Source organism: Macrobrachium nipponense, chromosome 1 (assembly GCF_015104395.2).
Source record: "Macrobrachium nipponense isolate FS-2020 chromosome 1, ASM1510439v2, whole genome shotgun sequence".
Classification (NCBI taxonomy): domain Eukaryota; kingdom Metazoa; phylum Arthropoda; class Malacostraca; order Decapoda; family Palaemonidae; genus Macrobrachium; species Macrobrachium nipponense.
This window is the reverse complement of record NC_087200.1, coordinates 101,529,234-101,540,442: the sequence shown is the minus strand read 5'-3', so window position 1 is coordinate 101,540,442 and position 11,209 is coordinate 101,529,234.

The window sequence follows — 11,209 nt, the reverse complement described above, 5'->3', positions numbered from 1 at the left end:
TCTATAGCTTGTAGGGACAGATGAATCTTTCCCTGGCTTGACAAAGGGTAAAAACTGTTGCTATTTCCCAAACACTAGGGTAACCACTCTCCTTAAAAATTCTATTAATAATATATTTAAAATAAAAAATTTAGTTTCCTTTGAAGTATTCTTGATCATTTCATATAAATTTCATCAGGTCCAGGTGCAGTGTTTTTAGTGTTACCAAGAGCAAATAAAAATTCCTCCATGGTAGAAGGCATATTATATGATTCAGATTTAAAATAGGTAAAATCAAGTGTTTCAGACTCTGCTAACACTCTCTCCCTGTAGAATGGAGAAATTTTCATCCCTACTTGATATCATTGCAAAATGTTCTGCAAAACATTGCTTACAGCCTTTGAGTCTGTTATAAAGTCACCGTTGACTTTTAAAACTGGAAGGGGACTAGGATTGTACTTTCCTGCTATTTTCTCAACTGTCCAGATCTTGGTCATAGGTGTTTTCCAGGTAATTGTTGATATAAAAAGTGCCCATGATTCTCGTCTCGCATGCTTTATTTGCCATCTGAATTTGGCTCGAGCCTTTTTAAAGGAGATCAAGTAGCATTCACAGCGATGTCTTCTGTACCTAATTAAAAGCTGCTCTAATGGCTTTATGTCTTATTTTGCATTGAACATTCCACCATGGAACAGGCTTCCGATGCAATTTTCCACTGGTTTTTGGGATTGCCTTTTCTGCTGCAAACGTAAAAATCATTGTTAAATAGAACACTGCTTCTCCTATTGTTGGCATATCTTTTGCATCTAGTTCAGTATAACTGAGTTCCTCGAAAAGGGGCCAATTTACTTTATTGGTACACCACCTAGGCATTCTGTATACTGGCTCATATTTCTCAGTTCTGATGACAATTGGAAAATGATCACTGCCGTATAGATCTTCCAATACCTCCCAGTTGAAGTCAATGAATGTATCAGAACTGGTGATAGATAAGTCAATACATGAAAATGCACCACTCTGAATGTGAAAATGGGTGGGTTTTTCAGTATTCAAAAGGGTCATATCTGAATTTTCTATTGATGATAAGATAAGGTTTCCTCTTTGATTTGTTAAAATGTCACCCCAAAGTTCATGTCGACCATTAAAGTCTCCCAATATCAGAAATGGTCGGGGTAGCTGTTCATACAAGTGTGTTAACTGTCGTTCAAGTATTGGGTTATTAGGAGGGAGATACAATGAACAAATTGTTTAAGTCTTTTTTAAGTGAATTTTGACAGCTACAGCTTGTAATTGAGTTTGCAACTGTATTTTTGAGTGAGCAATATCTCGTCTTACAAGAAGAGCACTTCCACCCGAATTTCCCTGTATAGGGAATTGGGAGTGGAATGCAAAAAACTCTTTAGGAGTAAGCATTTTGTTGTTGCTTAGCATAGTCTCTTGTAGAGCTAAGCATACTGGATTATAAGTATTAATCAAACATAGTAGCTCTTCATATTTGGCGCGAAGTCCCTGGCAGTTCCATTGTAGTATAGCAGAGAAAGTACCTACCTATTTTCTAGAGGATGATCCCCTGTCCAAGATCGTTTTATTAGGTTTTTTCTTCGAAGATGACATCTGAGTTTTGTGACGGACTTTTGGTACAGTTCCAGATGTCGAAGGAGTACTTAGAGGGTCATTTGAATGTACCAAGTGATCACTTATGAGTGTATTTGAAACAGCAGTATCTTTAGTATTATCTTCGACCCTTGCAGTATCTGGTTTATCATTTTCAGCTAGTCTAATTTTATTGTCTAAACCAAGCTGAACTGAGTTTAACATTTTGTTTGCCTTAGGTTCTACATTTGTTGCTGCTGTTTTGTATGATAAGATAGTGGGATACGACTCATTATTTTCCATTAATTCCGATGTTCTATGAGGGTCAGCTGAAACCACAGGATGGTGAAGGTTTACTCATTTTTTGTTTTGAATCAACTTTTTCTACGGAGTATCTCCTTTCTCAAGGTGCTTGACTTTTGATTCAGGCATTGTTACAGACTCTTCACTTAAAGTCCTCTTGTTGACAATTTTCCCAGCATCCATTTTTTCTTCTTTATCTTCATTACACTTTTTAAGATTCAATTTCTTTTGTCTTTCCTCATTTCCTTTTACTGCATCTACAAATGACTTCTGGGTGTTGAATTTCTGCAAAGTCTTTTGTCTTGCTTCTTTAAAGGTAATGCGCTCTTGAGTCTTGATACAAAGTGTTTTCTTTTTCAATGAGATACTTGATACATGATTTATGTGCTGCATTATGGTCTCCCCCACAATTAGGGCAGCATGGAGTAAGTTCACAATTCCCATGCTCTTTTCTTCCACAGTTAAAGCATATGGCTGGTTCATTCCTTTCTTTTTTCCTACATGTTGTTATCAAATGGCCAAACATTTGGCAATGGAAACATCTTCTGGGAGCAGGAATATACTGTCTAACTGGCAGGTGAAGCCATGCAGCTTTCAGAAATTTAGGGAGTCTCAAACAATCAAAGGTGAGTATCAGAGTAGGTGTTGGATGAATATGCCCATATTTTTTTTCTTGATTCGTCTCACATCTACCACCTTTGATCAGCAAATTCTTTCCGGATATGTCCTCAGAATAATGTAGGAGTTCAGTACTATACACTACTCCTTTAGACTGATTCATTGTTTGTGAGGGTGCATTTGCTGTGCTTCCTTCTACAGCACTAATAGACAGTAATTTTCTACTTTCATCTGGTGATGAAACTTCCACAAGCAAGCTTCCTTCACCTTGAGAGGCTATCTTTGGTTCTCTGCCAATGCATTTTACAATATCTCTATGGACATCAAATATATTCAGTTCTTTTATGCTTTTGTCGAGATCAAGAGGAAAGGTATTTATTATAAGTCTCAGGTTCTTGAGATCCAAGTAAAATTCCAATATCAGGATTAGCATTCTTATTTCTATTATTAAATCTGCTATTCTTTCCTCTGTTCTGAACTACATAAGGGCTTGTAGTAACAATCAAAGAATCTTTGATGTTTTCATTGGAGGAGGTTGGGGATGGCAAAGGGAGGTCCTTATCCAAGCCTAAGGTTGTCAACGGTGCCAAAGAGTCGGGGGATCCAGGGGACAATGTACTAGACATATTATCCATGTTAGTTTGAAGGAAAAAAAAAAAAAAAAAAAAAAAAAAAAAAAAAGAGGGGGGGGGAGAGAGAGAGAGAGAGAGAGAGAGAGAGAGAAAGAGAGAGAGAGAGAGAGAGAGCGAGAGAGAGAGAGAGAATATACACACACACACAACTGCTTGGGAGACCAACAAGGTATCGCAGACTAGACAGGGTCCGACATTCTCCACCAATGGCACACGTAGAAGTTGCTTCCCCACGGTCTGCCCCATACCCTACCCTTTCTCTAGCACAATAATGCTTGCAGTGGCCCAGGTATAAGCCAATCTGCCTGCTGGGGAGTTCTACCCCCACTAATGGGGGACAGACTCCCCACTCCAAACATATTGGTGGGCTTCCGGACAAAAGCCAGGAGTCCCATCCCAAAAACCAGCCCCCCTGGATTCCGATGGGCTGATCCCTGGAGATGGTTCCGCCCTTAAGATAACAATGGGAAAATCCCATCACCATCTCTTGGGTCCAAACCGTATTGGGTGGCGACTCCAACCACCCAAACAATCCCACAAATTAGCTTTTCGAATGCAAAACCCCTCCAAACCTGAATCAAACCCCTCCCAGACTCAACCCAAGCTGAGGAAATTTTTCGAAAGTGGCAAATTGTCCACGCAAATTAATGGCCAAAAGTTTTGTAGGCGGTTCCGTCCAGGATCGGCCTTTCGCAAAACTGGAAGGCAGAATCCCTTACCCCCTCACCACGGTGAAGGAAAACCATACTCGAGGGTTTTTTGGACTGGCATTGCTACCTGCATAACAGGAAGCAACTTTCTGGTTTCTTGGCTGGCTGCCTCCTCGTAGCTGGTGTTCCAGTGCCCTCCCAAAGAAGCCCCACTGCATCAGCTAAGGAGGGCGACTCCCCAAAAGAGGCATCGCACATCAAGAACGGACAGACGTAAAAATTCCCAAATTACTTACACCAGTTCAAAACTGGATGTTGCTTCCAAAGAAAAAAACTGAATGCCACCAGCCAAAGCTTATGCTGCCTCCAAAGAGGTTGATGGCATCAGCCAAGGTCTGAAGCTGCCCCTCCAAAAAAAGAAGGCCCAGTGCCCCAGCCAAAGCTGATTGCTGCCGCTCCAAAGAGGCCGGTGCACCAGACAAAGCTGATGCTGCCTCCGAACAGGCCAGTGCTACCAGCCAAAGCTGATGCTGCCTCCGAAGAGGCCATGGTGCCACCATCCAAAGCTGATGCTGCCTCTGAAGAGGCCAGTGCCCAGCCAGCCAAAGCTGATGCTGCCTCCAAAGCAGGCCGGTGCTACCAGCCAAAGAAGCTGATGCTATTGAAGTTCGTAGACATTTTAATTTGAGGTCCTTTACCCAAGTTGTTTTTGTCACTGGGGCTACTTTCTGTTAAATGGATTTTTGGGAATTTTTGAGTTTTGAGTTTTTGTTTTTCTAAATGGAATTTGAAGCAGTATTTTTTTTCCGTAATTAACTTTCCTCCTTCTCAATTGTTGTCTATTTGTCAGCAACCACTTGCAAAAGATACCCTCCTGGTTCTTGTATTTTATTGTTCAGTACTACTTCTTCTGGACTTCTGCAAAAGTAACGTTTCTCGAGGACTCTAGTATATTGTACTTCTTTTTCTCAAAAAGGAAAACATCAACAGCTGAGTTTCGAGGATGACTGTGTGCTTCCCCAAACAATGAATGCATTTTGGTTTCAGCATGGCAATCACCATGCTCAAACTTCTCCACAATTTATTACAAATTTGCAGGGTTTTCCTTGCAACTTGGATCTACAAAGGGACCCAATTTATTATGCCCATATTCCTGACAGTAAAAACACCTCCCTGGGTCTACGGCACGTACTGTTTGCACTTTATATCTGGTACCAAGCTGCTTTAATAAAAATTTGGTAACTTAGGAAGAATTAAAGGTTTTAATAATAACTGTGGCATAGGTCACCAATGCCCCGCTTTACGTTTCTTTTTCAGTCTTTCCACCTTCAATACCCCACTGATCCTTTAAGTTCTCATTCCTTCCAGTTGTCCTCTTCAGGATTGAATCATAAGGTGAGGAGCATATATAATTCCTTTGGTTATGATTGAAGGTATCGTGTGGTTTACATTCACTTCTGAACTCCATCCCAGTCAACCTCAGAGATTTCAATTTTCTCACTTTTCTTCTAATGATCTAGTCTCTACCAAAAGCTTATTTCTACCATGGTGGCAAATATTCTTAGGTTTCCCTCCCAAAACAGCGCTTTTACAATATCCCATTATGTACTTGCAAAAATCAAAATTCATAACTTTAACCTCCAAATGTAAATGGTTAGATATTTATCAAACTCATTAGGGACACATCCTCCAGCATTCATTCTAATGAATTTTCTTCCTACAAACATTCTTCTTCCCTTTCCCTGGATGGGGCGTTATGGTGGTCCAGTGTAACCACACTGGACTGAATAGTCCATTCCCATGTCTGGTTCCGTGCAATGGTCATCAGGATTTTGGGGTTTTTAAATTTCCTCATTAGAATGAATAATAGCAAATTCGTCCCTAGGTTTTCCCCATACCCAACCATGGGAGCCACATTTAGGAAGGAAGCAATTACCCTTATCTGGGGAGGCACCCTAGGGGTACAACCTAGATATAACACCCCCGCAATCCAGTACCTTGAGGGTCATCAGTCCATCGAGAATCAGACCCAGCACCGAACTGCAGGGTTTGAAATAAAAGTTTCCCCTCGCCTCGGACCACGTTGGGTACTCCAGTTCTATGGGTGGAGGAGGCATGCCGTCCCACTCCACCCTCCCTCAACCTCCAAAGGAACACAGTAAGAGCGTGTCCAAATTCATGCTAATGGTTCATCAACAAAGTCCCCATCCGGACAGAGGAAGGGAGGAGAAAGAATTGGTGAAATAGGAGGTTTGATAAACAGTAACCAGGATTAGTCAGGCTGCCTCTGAATTCGACCCTTAGTGGCAATGGCAAGTATCCTACCAGGGGTGACTAAAATCCCCCACCCCCACCATTGCTCAATTTCTTTATCATTGCACCACGGCAAGCCCCCCTCCCACTACAGCAAAGTTCCTGGTCCCAAGGGGTGGGGGGCCAGTTGGAGACTATACCTCCCCGGATTCCGTAGGCAAGTCCCCACATGTAGTCCCCTCCCCAATAAATATTGATGGTAGAATCACATCAATATCCTCAGGGTCCAAAACATAATCGAGCGGCGGAACCAAACCGCTTATAGTCCCTGCCATTTGGAGTCCAGGCCAAAGCCTAAAGTTTCAGAGACCCAGTTCCTACCTAAAAATTTCCTAAGAAAAATCCCTAAAAACCTGGTGTAACGGGTTTTTCTGCACGAGGGTATTCTATGTGTAACTGAAAGAAGGAGGGACAGCTAGGGAAGAGCAACTGAGCGAAAGAAAGTTAAGAGATTGGGAAGATTTGTTCAAGTAAGAGAAAAATTGATTGAACTAATTTGAGTTGCAAACTAGGAGTATAAATATCTCCCAGTTCGCGAAAGGCCCTCCTTGGCCACTTTACTCCCCCCTACGCAGTTTCAACCATAGGTTTTGGGAAATGCGTAACTCCCATCAAGGCAGGTCTCCAAATCAAAGCGGGTGATAAACTTTAAGTGGAATAGGGCCAATGATCACTGCCACATGATCCATTCTGGTCTACTGCCACATGTTAATCTAACCTCAAAGAACGAAGAGCAGATAGTGGGAGGTCAATGGCTGAATCATCAGTATTATGGAAAAAAACATCATTGTTGTTAGGGGAACCATCATTCATTAAAGTGATTGTCATTTGTAAGTTCCAAGCAGCTGTTCTTTTTATTAAATTAAACCCCACCGGTCGGCAAGTTTGGCCTATCCCCAGGTGTTGCTTGGCATTAAAAAATCCCCCATCAGAATGAAGGGTTTAGGACGCTGGTCTATTTAACGTCTGTAGATCGGTTAATTTCTAGCTTGACGGGGATTACCCTGCGTCATCCTGCAATCTATTTTCCAATGATTGGATCCAAAGGTAGAAAGAGAAACAAAATTGGTGGGGGACCCATTTATAAATTGAAAATTTGAACTGCACAAGCCTGCAACACAGTGTTCAATTGAACAACTCTACGATTAACATACTTACGGACTTATGATGCCTGTGCCTCCCTGAGCACGTACCACCTTACCAGGGGTGGTGGAGTATGAAATGAATAATTAAAAACCCACGTTGGGAGTGTGCTCTCCCAACTTTTGTCTCTTGGTAGGACACATCGCGAAATAGATTATTGTTCCTTAAACAGAACCCGAACTTGCTCCTTCTATTTGGTATAAAGCCACGGATGTCCAATTGGCATGAGAGCCATTAATTTAGAATGGGAGGGATCTTAAAATTTTCTTAGCCAAATTTTAGGAGAAATCTGAGTTCCACTGGTGAAAGAGATCTTAATCAGTTTTACCAGAACTACTTGCTCTAAGATCTATGGTGTTATAAGATCCTTTTAGATGATGGCCTTCACTTGCCCCTTCCAGTTTTGGCTTTTATTTTTCCTCTGATGGCCGAGTTTTTGGGGGGGACCCGAGAATGAGGCAAGAGGGAGAAAGGGCCCTCTTCTGATGAATAAAGAGGGCCTCTATCTCCTCACCGTTCGTCTCCATGGTACACTGTAATGACAGGATCAGGTGAGGGCTTCAATGTTTCAGGTGCAATGTCCCTGTCAGAGAGCAAGTCGTCAACATATTGAGAATCTGACTTGTAAACCCTTTCAAACCAACATTAGGTCCCCTGGCTTGGCTTGAACCAGTCCCTTCTGCAACATGAGGAGCCCTGCCAGAGGGGGCATGAGAAGCTCCACTAGGGGGGCCGTAGGGGAGCCCCACCAAGAGGGGGGCGTGGGAAAACCCCACCAGGGGGGTCGGGGGAAGGCACCGCCAAGGGGGGGCCCCCCAGGTGGGGAATGGGGGCCCCAACAGGGGGGTAATGGGGGAGCCCCACCAAGATGGGGCATGGGAAAAACCCCATTAGGGGGCCCCCGGGGTGGGCACCACCTGAAGGGGCACCAGGAAGTAGTAATATTCCGGGCTGTTGTGCCTTCAAGGCAATCTGGCAATTAAGTTTTCGTTCCCAACCACCTTCTTGGCACTGTCCCACACTGATGTGTTCAGCAAAAAGATTTAAAGTAATGCCTCCTGTTCTTTTTTGAATGCACTACATTTCTTATCTTACGGGCTCATCTCGGGCCTCGATGTTCACCCTTACAGGTTCACACAAATTACCGGTTCAGAACATTCCCTCGTGCTCAGGCTTGCCACACGATTCACAAAGTTTATTCCTGGTGCATAAACTTAGGGAGGATTGTCCAAAGCCCAAACATTTAAAGCACTGGGAGCACTTCTCTTCTATAAGGAACGAAACTTTCATAAATTTCATTGTCCAAGAACAATTTCATATGGCAAAAAAAGGACTTACCAAATTTGTTAAAATAATTCATACGGACGAGCGGGGCACTTTGAAACCAACCTTACCAAAACACATCTGGACACATCTCCAAAATTCCTTATTCGTCCGTCCAATTACATGTAAACATCTTCATTGGAAGATGAAACCCACCCTTTGCATAAACTAAAATTATAGTGAGGTTTTACTCTTTTATCATAACCTTCGGATGAAGCTTTTAAACATTTGAGGAGCGATTTACTGATTGGCCTTGGTTTATTGGCATGAAACTAAAAAACTATTACGCCAAACAAGAGCGAGTTACTTCTGGGCTCCCCCAACATTGCGGATCCTCTGGCTTACCAACCTTTTCCCACCTTGAAGAGGTTGGCCTCTCTCAACCATGTGTTGTAATAATCAACCACTTAGCTGGGTCTGGTGATCTGGGAGGGAGGTTTACTTATTTACTTTGAATCGTTAGTTTTCAGTTGGTGGTCTATATATCTCAAGATACCTAGGGAATCTCTTCTGCCTCTACAAGTCCAACCAACTCCATAGAATCTGACATAAACTCTCTGTAAGGCTCTGTGGAGTGCCTTTTCCGATTTTCGGTTGGTTAAAAAATTCCAAAATTCAAAAAACAACCATAATTTTTTTGCCAAGTCCCTATTCCGTAATTCTTTTAACGTTCCCCAAAATTTTTACCAAAATTCATTTAAACATAAGGTTTCATAATTCCAGTCTAAAGGGACTGGTTTTACATACCAAATGTTTTTGTAACAAGGAGCTCATTTGAAAAAAGGGCCCTCCCAAAGAAAGTCACGAATGGAGGCAATTACCAGAATTTTTTCCTTGTCCTTATCCCTTGCCTAAAGTCGTCAAACCGAAAGGTTTTTAGTGTCTCCATAAGACCGTAAGAATTGATGATTCGTCCAGGTAGACCCCCCACCCCCACCATGGAGCCACATTTAGAGCAACAAGTGTTTATCCCATACAGGGCTTGCCCTAGGGGTTACCACCCAGAATATACACCCCACCCTCAGTGCTTAAGGCGTCATGATGTCCCCGTTCGAGACTCAGAACCCAACACTAAGAGAAGGGTTTGTGAAATATAAAACTTTACCCTCGCTCAACCACGTTAGGTTACTCCGGAGTTTCTACGGGTGAGGTGGCTTATGCCAACCCATCCTCACCCTCCATCAAATTCAATGAACAAGTCCAAAAATCAATGTCCAAAACCAAACCAAGTCATCAACATAAAATCCGTGCCTTTATAGAGGGAGGAAGCAGAAGGAATAAAAAAAGAAAACCGTTTTTAGTAAAATGGAAAAGAGCTGACTTATTTAGTTTGGATCAAACAGCTGGGCACCAAGGCCCAGCGAGGAAAGTAGTTCCCCACCCAGCATCAGGGCCCACAGCTGCTGGAACCCTAAGCCCCCCAATCCCCTCGGCAATAGGCTCAGCTCTGGGGGGGGAGTAAATGAGTTAAAGGTCCCCAATAATTCAGTGGATCCCCACAGCAGAAAGTTGTAAGGCGTGAATGGGCATATAGTACCTCTTCTGCCAGTGGATCCCTAATCCCCCCTCACCTCGTAAAGGAGGATTGGGATCAGGGGGATTACAAGAAAGTAATTGTGAGTCGCTCAGGTATTCACATTCTCCACCAATGGCACTAGTGAGAGTTGATTCCCAATGGTCCAACCCCATAACCCTAACCCCATACAGGATAGCACCCAATACGTTTGCGGAGGTGGCCCAGGGTATAAGCCAATCCGTCTGCTGGGAGCTCTGATTCCACTTAATTGGGAATCAACCTCCCCACCACAAATGTATTGGTGGGGCTTCCGGACCAAAAGCCAGGAGAAGTCCCACCCCAAGAAAACCAGCTCCCCCCCTTTTTTTTCCCCTTTTTTTTTTTTTTTTACCCCTGGATTGTCCGATGGGCAGTTCCCTGGAGATGGTTCCGCCCTCAAGAATAGCAATGGGAAAATCCCATTACTTTACCTCTCGGTCCAAACCATATCATGGCCTGGTGAACTCAACCACCACAACTCCCACTATTTAGCTTCGAATGCAAACCCTTCCTAAAAACCCATGATCCCTTCTCAGACTCACCTTAAGTAGTTTAAATTAGACGAAAAGTGGAAAATGTCCACCCACCAGTTATTGCCAAAAGTTTGTAGGCGTTCCGTCAGGATCCGGCCATTCACCACAAGGTGGCGGCACGGATCCCTTACCCCCTCCCCTCACCACGTGAAAGGATTTGATTGATTGATTTTTTAAATTAAAGATTATCTGGCATCACAACTGCTAACTGGTTATTGGACCCCACCACTTACAATGGAATATTACCAAAGCATATGTATGCTAATCCAAAATGATCAAATGCATTCATACGCACATAATAAATAAACACACACAACAAAAATATTAAGTTAAAAATAAAAATTGTGAAAAACTAAATTTAAATTAAATTAAAAATGAAATTAACAAAGGAAAAATCCCGATTGCAAAAAAAAAATAAAATTAAACAAATCGTAAAACTTATAAACTTAGCAAAAACAGTAAAAATTTAAATTTTTTTAAAATTTAAATAATCCAGGCGTTAACAAATTAAACAGGGCGCTTTCAGTAGAATCTGCCCCTAAAATCTTGCTAAGGGAAAAATTATCT